Raw genomic sequence first — 9,243 nt, 5'->3', positions numbered from 1 at the left:
AATGTTGCCAGCTCCCAGAGCTTCTTTCTGGCACTCACTCAAGACTTTCTTCCTCCTTCCCTTACAAATATTTTCCGAGTTTTCATTAGAAACAGATTACAAGGGATCTGCTTATTTCAGAGGAAACTTCTCCCTGTCACACACAATGAGCTTTACAGTTATGCCTTATTGAAGATGAACCTGCTCCCCCTTCAAGTTTAATGCTGAGACACTTGAGGAACCATCTCTCCCCACCATGGACCAACGTGCTTCTGTCTTCCTTTGGATTCACCACGGCAAACCCTCGTTTATCACACCTCCTACGAAGGAAAATTGGATTAGATCAAGTCACCTTCAATCACGCACATGAGAAGTGAGGAAACCAAACGTTTGTCCAAAAAAAAATCAAAAAACGGAATGTCTGCTGTAGCCACGTGTGTGCCAGGCACGCACCCTGATGCTGTGCCAGCTTCCAGCTATGACAGGAATTCCAGCTCACCACTGACGGCCCTGGATGGGGTGCAAGAGCCTGCACTTCATGCTGTCCTTGGAAAATCAGCAAAGCACTGCATTCAGAATTCAGGCTTTATAAGAAATTACACAGCTGTTGTTCATAGAAAGGATATGTTTTTAAGCAATTGTTTTCCTTAGTATTTCATTATCAGTGTGCGTCTCAGCGCATTTAATGTGAGTGCTGTCCCGCACAGCTTCTACTGGAGGCTCCGTTTGTCTGTCTTCCCTGGCCTCGGGGAAGTTCATGGAAACTCACATCTGTGAAAGCCCAGGACACAAACAGTGCACTGGAGCTGGCGTTCAAGCCTAACTCAGCAAAGAATCATTTCAGTGTGTTTGGAAACAACGTTCTGACTGTGGAGTTTCACTAAGCATCACGCTAAACTTCTCACCGCATGAAAAACGCCTTCTCTGGCAGGTGATGACGTGACCCTGGGGAGATAAGTGGTTCTGCTCTCAGACTCACCCGTCTTCAAATCCTCACTGTGTGCAGAGCAGGTGGAAGTCACCTTAAAACTGCTGTCACGGGGCTTTGCTGGTGGCTCTGTGGTCAAGTCTGCCCGCCAGCGCAGAGGACCTGGGTTCTGTCTTGGTCCTGGAAGATCCCGTGTGCCGTGGGACGACCAAGCCTGGGCACCACAGCTATTGAGCCAGCACTCTGGAGCCCAGGAGGCACAAGTACTGAAGCCTGAGTGCATGGAACCTGTGCTCCTCCATAAGAGAAGCAACCTGCTCTCCACAACTAGAGTAGCCCCCGCTTACCACAGCTGGAGAAGGCCCACATGCAGCAACAGAGGCCCGCGCATGGCAACAGAGGCCCGCACACCGCAACGGAGGCCCAGTGAAGCCATATATAAATAAATCTTAAAAAAAAAAAGTGCTAGGTCAGTAGGCGTTTTCCCTGCAGCTAGCAAAGAGGGATGATGTCACAATAACTTAAGGAAGGGAACAGCCCTCGGCCACCTTGGCTGGGGCCCAGCCTGCCCACCGCGAGGCCCTCTGAACAACCAGGCTGGGCCCAGAAGCAACACACTTGCACGCTCTGAAGAGCGTCAATCCTAGGACACCTACAACACGTCTCCTTCTGGGAGGTCCACGTGAACCTCCCCAGGTCAAAGAAGGTCTTTTTCTAAAGAGTCAGTCCACTTAACAATAACAGAAACTAGACCTTTTTCTTTTTTGCCTCTGGGAGTTAAGAGTGCTATATATCATATTTTGCATGGGGCTTCTGAGATATTTGAACAAGACTGCAGAATTCACGTAACCATTAACCTACAACTGTTCAACAATGACCCACAAGCTCAAAGACTTGGAGAGGCCTTGAACTTCATGTCAAGTCTTCTGCATACCACTTCTTTCTAGTTAAAAATTAGAAGAAGGGAAAAAAAAAGGTTGGCCTATTGACTCAATAATAAAAATTGGATCACATCTTAAACTAGAGATCATCTGTGTTTGCATTCCCAGATTCTTTATCAGTAATATGTTGATACATGCTTGAAAATTTATTAGAGGCTGTAAAACAAATCATTAAGCAGAGAACAGTTCTGAGCCCTGGCGCTCTCTGACCCTTTGTAACCCTGTTATAGTACCGAAGTGTTTCTAACAAACAAAAGAGAAATTAGCTCTTTTGTTCTCAGGACTGTCAAGCAGGTTAGTTCATCTAACATAGTCCTTTATTAATAAATGGCACAGATTTTCATGCTAGCGTAGCTAAAGCAAATCACATCATCTTCTGAAAAAGACATACCTATTATTTTTCAGTGATATATTGCTTTGCAGTTGTAGCCAAAACAATCTAATAAGCACTATTAGATAAAGGATTCTGAATATGAATGTATTGAATTTGTAGTGGAAGAAAATGAACATATTGCAGCATTTATGTCAGATTGGGTTAAGCGTGGGCATCTCTTTCTCCTTAATAAATGCAGATCGAAAGACTTCTTTTATGTAAAAAATAATAACACAAATTTCAGCAATATGAAATAACACAACCACTTTGTAATGTTAGGAGGAAATCAGTCGGCCGTGTGCTGCACAGAATATAAATTATTTTAGGAGGGCAAACAGATCCTGGGACGCTGTCTCCCATACATTTATATTCATAAAGGGTTCGAAATGCCTAGAACAATAGCAGCGATCTATTTGCTATAAAGCATCCCGTATTTGCCGTGTCACTTATGACAGCTTTGATAGACATGTACTGTGTAAGAAAAATATCTCCAAGCACTCGACTCATGTAATAAATTGATTAAACTTCTCTTCAACCAATTGTTTTTGTCTTAACTTCCTCTTCAGCCATCACCTGAAGAAGACTGCGCTTGTTTCCAAAAGACGACGTAGAAGGAGACAGTTTAATCGAGGCCTTCACGTTTGAGCACTGTCAGAATTTCCCCTCAAATGATAAATGATTGTATAATGCAACAGTCTACCGCTAGGGCTGAATTATATTAGCCATCAGTGTTCAAAACCCATTTGAAACTTAATTGTGCTGTGATCGTGCTATCCCCCAGTCAGCAGAACAGCAGGTTTATAAAAATCATCTCCTATGATTGTTAAACGCTTTCCTAATGAAGCTGATGATCACAACACTTTGCAATAAACGCTTCTGTCAAGATGTCACAAATGCCTGATACTGGCCTCCACAGTGAGCAAGTGCTTCTGTGATTTGGGTTTATCTTCACTGCACGGAATTCAACAGATCGGTCTGCATATGGAAGATAATCTCCATAAAAAGGCAAAGTGCCGTATATTAAAATGGGATTATCAACTAGCACATAATCATGCCACTGTGTAATTATATGGTACACCATACGTAGATGTGAACAATCATACAAGAAAATAATTGAGGGCCATAAAACTTAATTCAGAAAAATCAATAGAATATAAAAGCAATCAGATAAGGCCTCTTAAGAAATCGATCAAGGCTTGTACAAAGTCATAATGTGTTTTCCTAAGAGAAAAGGAGCTAAATGAAGCAGAGAAACCTACATAATATTCTACAAGTAGGTTTCTAGAGGTGCTTGTATATTGAAGAGGGAAGAAGAATGGGAAATGCAATTACTTTTTACATTCTAGAGCCACGTGGACCTGGAGCAAAAGGAATGTATGTTAAATACTGCAACGGAAAGGGCTGTTAGAGCAATTATTCCTTTTTGATCATTTATCTATATTTGTGTCTTTTTGTATCTCTCTAGAGTCTAAAAAAGCTATTAGGCTCTGCTCATTGCAACTTTATGTATCTTTATATGTTGTACACTCCATCTGAAACACTCCGAGATTTAAATATTGGGATAACAGGAGCAGACCGCAGGGTGAGAAGTCTATAAGGAAGTGGTCTCCCCACACTCGTGAGTCCCCCGGAGCCTAGCGGTGGCTGTAAGTGTCACCCCGTCATTCTTTCTACGGAATTCAGCCACATAATTCGACCAGAACAGTGTGCTAAGCCAAAACTGTTTTCATTACGGAGAGAAAAAAAAGTTTATAAATGAAACATATTTTCCTAAGGGAATACGGCACTATTGGGATATATCCCTAAGGACCTGGAGAAATAAGGGAAAATACACACTACTTTTGAAATATTCCCACCAAAACTCCGCACAATAGTACATTAGCCAGAGCTCTGCGGTTTATTTTGTATGAAAACAAATAACAAAAGCTCATGTAACCTATAGGTGAAATGGATCCCTAATCCCCCAGAGCTCACAAGCTGGCTTCCAGAGGAAACAAATAACTTTTTGTGAAACAGTTAATGTTGCCTTTTTTTAAAAGGAGAGAGGGTAGGGAAAAAAAAAAAAACTTTGCTTCATTTTTTTCCTAGCCCAAATTAGGCATTGCACGTTTTCAGGGCCTCATGGTTACATTAGCTAAATGCAGCTGGATTTATTGCATGTGCTTTTAAAGGGACGTATATTTACAATTTAGTTGGAAGAATCTCTAATAGGTTCACAGTTTGGGAGAGGGGAGCACAAAGGGTCTTATGTAAAGATAGCCATATGAAGAAATGTACATGTTATCACCGTAATTTATGAAAACAGAAACTCAGATTATTTACTTCAAAGTTTGTTTTCATGTATTTAGAATTTGAGTGGAACCAGCTGCTTTTTCAACTTCTAAAGTCGTGTTGTTATAACCCTGTTCAAAAGGGTGATTGTACTATATTTCTTTAAACAACTTAAGAGGTATTAATTACAAGAGGAAAAGAAAATACTGTAAGTGTCTCTTCTGCTTTGTGAGTCAAACTACAAGCTCAACAGCCGTGTGCATCTCTGAAGGACCCACACCACATGTCCTCAGGGAGCCGGGGCCACAGATACACCCACAAAATCACCGTCATAGTCGTCACCAAAACGCTCTTGGAACCTGTGGCCCACCTAAGACAGTGCACAGATGGGGATAAGAATGAAGAATGCAGGAGCCTGAGGAAAGCCCATTACTCACACCGGCTTCTACCCAGCAAATGTGGATCAGATCCACACGCTGGGTGTCCCCGACCCTGATCAAGAAAACCCCACCACTGCTCCTTGGCTCCCCAGGCCAGGGGCTTTCGTATCAGCCTATATCCCTGCAAGTGACGTGGCCTTCAATTACAGACAAGGAGGTTCTTCTGTGCCCATTTAACAACGCAGATGAGTTCTTTTTTGCCTTTGCACACTGTCCATGCGAAGAGACGACTTGTTAGAAAAGACTCTGACGCTAGGAAAGATTGAAGGCAAAAGGAGAAGGCGATGGCAGAGCAGGAGATGGTTAGACAGCATCACCAACTCAGTGGACAAGAATCTGAGCAAACTCCGTGAGACAGTGGAGTACAGAGGAGCCTGGCGTGCTGCAGTCCATGAGGTCGCATTGTCAGACACAACTTAGCGACTGACCCACAACAAATGAGTTCTACTCCACTGGATGATAGCAAGTTTTTTCCAAAAAGCTGAAAATCCATGACCTCGTCTCTTTTGCCATTAATCCTACTATGAGGGTGAGGAGGTGCAGGGTCAGCAGGTAAGCAGGTACCTGCTCTAATCAGCACCTACATTCAGAAGTCAGAAATTACAATGCAGACAAAGTAAGGGAGTGGTGACTTATTTCTAAGACAGAATCTTTACAGCAGAATTAAGCATGGAATTCCCTGGAAAATCTAATTCCCATCTGGTCATTAAAATGACTGGCTATGAAAATGTGTCCACAACCTCTCGGAAGCCCTATAAATGCATGCGTATTTTATCCCATCCATCAGGCTAGTGAAAGTCAGTCATGTCCAACTCTTTGTGACCTCATGGACTATATATATATATATATATATATATATATATATATGGAATTCTCCAGTCCAGAATACTGGAGTGGGTCACCTTCCCTTTTCCAAGGGATCTTCCCAACCCAGGGATCAAACCCAGGTCTCCCACATTGCAGGCAGGTTCTTTACCAGCTGAGCCACAAGGGAAGCCCAAGAATACTGGAGGGGATAGCCTATCCCTTCTCCCGCAGATCTTCCCGACCCAGGAATCGAACTGGGGTCTCCGGCATTGCAGGTGGATTCTTCATCAACTGAGCTACCAGGGAAGCCTCATAGCTTCCCTCAAGCTAGGTCAGGTCTCAATTATGAGAAAGCACGAGCACTGGCCTGGTGGGGCTCTTTGCAGTGCTAAGGAAGATCATTCCACAAGCCCGCAGAGCCCCTGATGCAGCCCCCACCATGGAACAGGTGTGCCTGGAAGTCCTCTCTCATCCACTGGCTGAGCCTGGTCACACCTGCTCCTGAGAGCCGAGAGCTGCTGCCAGACAGGTGAGCCCAAGTCCAAGCGGGTCGAGTATTTCTGGGGGCAGGAAGTCTGGTTCCAAGACGTCCTCTCCCTCAGGGCCCTCATCTCATGTGCTTTTCTGAGGCTTCCAAGAGAACGCCTCACTACTGTGCTCCAGAGCGGGGGAAAAATACAAGAAATTGTAGTTTTCTTTATTTTCTCTAATCGTTCACCGTTGTTTTAAAACACATATAATATATTGGGGCAACAGCACAGGTATGTAATTGATAAATAAAATAGGCTTGGGCTGGGGTGGGGGGTCCCTGCTCAGAATTTTGCAGTGGAAATTCTTGATCAAAAAGATCAGAGACCATGTATCCCAGATTTGGGGTTGGACTTATTCATAAAAATGGATGGCTGACTTAACCCACCCAGGACTTTTGTATTTTCATGAAGATAATTGTAAAGTCAAAGAGTCTCTACCTAGAGGGGTCTGTAGTAGACAGTAAAAGTTCCAAGGGCAGAGACCTGGGCTGGGAAAGACGACTACCCCGTGTAAAGGCAGGACTCCCCCAGGGGTGCCTGCTGACTCTGAGGCACTTTCTCATTGGTTCCCTGCCTTCTTCTACAGCCAGAGAATTAAAAAAAAAAAAAAAAAAGGTAAAAGTCTAGGAGTCCTCTCCCCATGCAGCCTGCCCTGATGCCAGCTTCTGGAGAGGAGTGTCAGCTAACAAGGGCACTGCAGCGGCGTCGGCGACTCCGCATCCTTTACAGGTTAGGGATTTCTCAACAAAGGGCTGCAGGGCTGAGCTTCAGACTGCGCTCTCCTGTGCTGCCTGGGCCTCAGGGTACCTGCCCCCCGCACCGCCAACATCACTGCCACTTACTGAGGCCCTACTATGTGCAGAGCATACAACGTGGGGTTGACACATAATGAACGGGAGATGCAAACCCCGCCCTCACGTTTGTTTATGATCTCGTGGCAGACGAAGAAATACATGCAGCTTATGAAAGCAAGTGAAAGGTGGTCAGACAGGCGTTGGAGGGTGGGAGGAAAGCTGGGTGCGGAGAAAGCGGTCCTCAGGCTGCACAGTGGAATGCCCCCGTCCCCAAAGTTACGCCAGAAAATTCACTTACTCAACAAATTCAGTTATTTTTTTCACCAATAAAACCATTTCGTCTCATTATTAGAAAATGCATGCAAACTAGTCTATTTGGATTAAAGTTGGGAAATTTAGATACCAAAAACTGATAAAAATTGAGTTACCTGAAAAAATCACTTAGAAGATGCTTATTAGTGAAAAGAACGTTTTTCAAAGTATTAAAATGTGCTAATCCTTTTTATTACAAACCAAATGACTTTCTGAGGCAGCAGAACTAAATGATCTGAAAATCAAACATGGATGGCATGTCCAAAACTTCTTTTGTTCTTAGCACGTGTGAACGTTTCACAAACAACGTTATTTCATGGTTCCAAAGAAAAAGTGTGAGATTCTGGAAGGAAATTAACTGTGAGCATGAAAGGGTTCAGGCCTGTGCTGTTGTCTGAGACACCTCCACCAGCTACAAAAATATTCGTTCCTTAAACCAAAATATGTGTAAGAGAAGAAAATCAACATGATGAAAGCAAAGTGCTGTGTGGGAAAACAGAGCTGGTAGAGGAAAAAAAGAAACACTGTCCACACTTCAAATTTAAAGAAGGGAAAATGCCTCAAGAAGTATTAATAGACGACTTGAAAGTGGAGAGTGAAAAAGTTGGCTTAAAGCTCAACATTCAGGAAATGAAGATCATGGCATCCAGTCCCCTCACTTCATGGGAAATAGATGGGGAAACAGTGGAAACAGTGTCAGATTTTATTTTTCTGGGCTCCAAAATCACTACAGATTGTGACTGCAGCCATGAAATTAAAAGACGCTTGCTCCTTGGAAGGAAAGTTATGACCAACCTAGATAGCATATTCAAAAGCAGAGACATTACTTTGCCAACAAAGGTTCATCTAGTCAAGGCTATGGTTTTTACTGTGGTCATGTATGGATGTGAGAGTTGGACTGTGAAGAAGGCTAAGCGCCGAAGAATTAATGCTTTTGAACTGTGGTGTTGGAGAAGACTCTTGAGAGTCCCTTGGACTGCAAGGAGATCCAACCAGTCCATTCTGAAGGAGATCAGCCCTGGGATTTCTTTGGAAGGAATGATGCTAAAGCTGAAACTCCAGTACTTTGGCCACCTCATGGGAAGAGTTGACTCATTGGAAAAGACTCTGATGCTGGGAGGGGTTGGGGGCAGGAGGAGGAGGGGATGACAGAGGATGAGATGGCTGGATGGCATCACTGACTCGATGGATGTGAGTCTCAGTGAACTCCGGGAGTTGGTGATGGACAGGGAGGCCTGGTGTGCTGCGATTCATGGGGTCGCAAAGAGTCGGACACGACTGAGCGACTGATCTGATCTGATCTGATTCACAATGATTCCAGTTGTAAACGATGGGGTCTCAGCTGGTGCGAGCGGGTGTAGGGCCATCAGAGTGGCTTTGGGGCAAATTAAAAGCCAGGTACCAAGGATTCTTACTTAAAGGGGCCTCCTGATGCCCTCAGGGCAACTCTGCTCATCTACTTCTTTGGAATGAGATAAACCTTGGGGTGTATCCCATGAAGGCAAGGTTGGTTTTAACATCTGAAGATCAGTATGGTTCACCATACCAACAAATTAAAAAGGGAAAAGCATGAGATCATCTCAAAACTCAGAAAAAAGCATTTGACAAGGTCTAATATCCATTACTGATAAAAGCTCTCATCAAAGCAGGAATAGAACCTTATAAACCTGAAAAAGAGCATCTCAGAAAAACCAAGAGTCAACATCATGGTCAGCGATGAGAGGCTGAATTCTTTCCCCCATGATCAGTATTGAGAGATGTACACCCAGACTTCCGTTCGATACTGTACTAGAGGTTCTTCCCAGGGCAGTAAGGCAAGGGAAGAATAAATAAGTAAAAGGCATCTGTGTTGAAAGGAAAGAGGCAAA

This window comes from Bos mutus, chromosome 26 (genome assembly GCF_027580195.1).
Source record: "Bos mutus isolate GX-2022 chromosome 26, NWIPB_WYAK_1.1, whole genome shotgun sequence".
Classification (NCBI taxonomy): Eukaryota; Metazoa; Chordata; class Mammalia; order Artiodactyla; family Bovidae; genus Bos; species Bos mutus.
This window is presented reverse-complemented; position numbering follows the sequence as displayed.